The following is a 1,959-nucleotide window of genomic DNA, read 5'->3' on the forward strand; positions in this document are numbered from 1 at the left end:
TAGATAAAATCGTTGTGGGAGACGCTCTCTCAGATGAACAGAAGATGCAAGAACTCGAAGAGTTCTTTGTATCTCCAGTGGCGGCGACATCCGACTTTGGGGATTCAGAAATTCCAAAAACGGAAGGGTATTCAGCACACCCTTCGTCAGAAAATCGGGAATGGGTAAAGCTCCCCGCACTCTCACAATCGGACGGAAAATCGGAGGGGAATAGGAGAATGGAAATTTTTATGGCGCCGGGTTCGACCTGGTCGTGTTTCTAAGAACCCTCTGTCTCAAAAACTCTCCAAGCGGTGAAGCCCAAACGGGCTGCGATTCATCACTGAAGAAGCAGGAGACTCTGTCAGGTCCGTCGGCGAAATTTCCGCTCATACTCAGTCTCGGCAGCACAGTGGCACACGAACTTCCACAAAATTTGGGGTAAACTCCTGAGACAAATTTCTCCGAATTTCGTCTTCTCTTTTCTCCTATCCCTCTATGTTTTGAATAATTTTTCTACAATTACGTTGAAATTGTTTCGTGAAAATTTTGGGGCTAAGACGCAAGAGGGAAATTTTTTGGGGGTTCCGGGAATGGAAGACTGTGGCTGCTGATTAATTTTTCGGTTAATGAGAACAACACCGATGCGTCTGTTCATTGTCCACTTGAATTCATTGTATATATTTTTTATGATAATATGTGTGCTGCTGCTCAGGCCCTGTTAGCCCTACTGCTTCTCCTTGTCACCGGTGCTACTGCTCTCCAAGGTGAGCAAACGGAAACATCCAATTCCAGTGAAAATGGTGACGTTTGGTCCAACTCAGTGAACCAAAGCAGCCTACTCGAGGATTCGTCCATAATCGAAGAGATAGTTCGATTGGCTAACTTGCCCAAGATAGTCAAGTGGAAAAAAAATATAAGAAGGGAGATTCATGAATACCCAGAGTTGGCTTATGAAGAATTCTGAACCAGTAGTCTCATCAGATGGGAGCTGGACAAGATGGGTATTCGTTATCGATGACCCGTCACTGGAACCGGCGTTGTGGCATTTATTGGCTCTGGTTCTCCTCCATTCATCGCTCTCAGAGCAGACATGGATGCTTCACCAATCCAGGAATTGGTAGAATGGGAGCATAAAAGCAAAATAGCAGGGAAAATGCAGGCTTGTGGGCATGATGCACAGGTTAGCATGCTCCTTGGAGCTGCAAGGATACTTCAACAACTCAGCAGTACATTACAGGGAATAGTTGTTCTTATATTTCAACCTGCTGAGGAACAAGGAACAGGAGCTTGGAAAATGATCAAAGAAGAGGTGTTGGAAAATGTAGAGGCTATTTTTGGCATTCACTTGGGGTTTCACTATCCCACAGGTGTAGTGGCTTTAAAAACTGAAGACTTCTTGGCTGGCTGTGGACACTTCCAAGCAAAGATTAGTGGAAATGGAGGCCATGCAGCTATTCCACAATTTTCAGTTGACCCTATTTCGGCAGCATCATCTTCAGTAATCAGCTTACAACAACTTGTCTCAAGGGAGGCAAATCCTCTAGATTCACAGGTGGTTTCAGTGTCCCACATCAATGGAAGTAGTGCTTACACTATCATTCCTGATTCAGTAACAGTTGGCGGCACTTTCAGGGCATTTCGTAAAAAGAGCTTCTATGCATGTTACAAAGAATTCAAGAGGTAATAACTGGGCAGGCAGTTGTGCACTGATGCACGAAAGGTTGTCATTATGCACTGCAAGTGAGACCACAGAAATTGGAATCATCTTTTACCTCTCCTTTTTCATTGCTGTCCATGACTCAGTTGCCTGAAGGAAATTCTGTTGGAATTTCTGGAGTGAGTTGGAGGGAGCTGAATGCCATTGATAATGGGATCAACGAAGTTGTTCCTCCTCTGTTTGAAAAAGGGCTTATTTATCACAGAGGCTTAGAAATTTTGTTAATAGAAACGCTTGAAGCTATCATATGACAGGTCGAA

The 1,959-nt window shown here is 44.2% G+C and overlaps 1 pseudogene; it reads left to right on the forward strand.

The window, feature by feature from the left end:
* Positions 1 to 676: 676 nt before the first annotated feature.
* On the forward strand, positions 677 to 1,692 carry LOC137959521 (IAA-amino acid hydrolase ILR1-like 2; annotated as a pseudogene).
* The last annotated feature ends 267 nt before the right edge of the window (positions 1,693 to 1,959 follow it).

The sequence above is a fragment of the Aristolochia californica genome, unplaced genomic scaffold (genome assembly GCF_029961685.1).
Source record: "Aristolochia californica isolate CCGP_79_NKW_82.1479 unplaced genomic scaffold, dmAriCali1.0.hap1 SCAF_3, whole genome shotgun sequence".
NCBI lineage: Eukaryota > Viridiplantae > Streptophyta > Magnoliopsida > Piperales > Aristolochiaceae > Aristolochia > Aristolochia californica.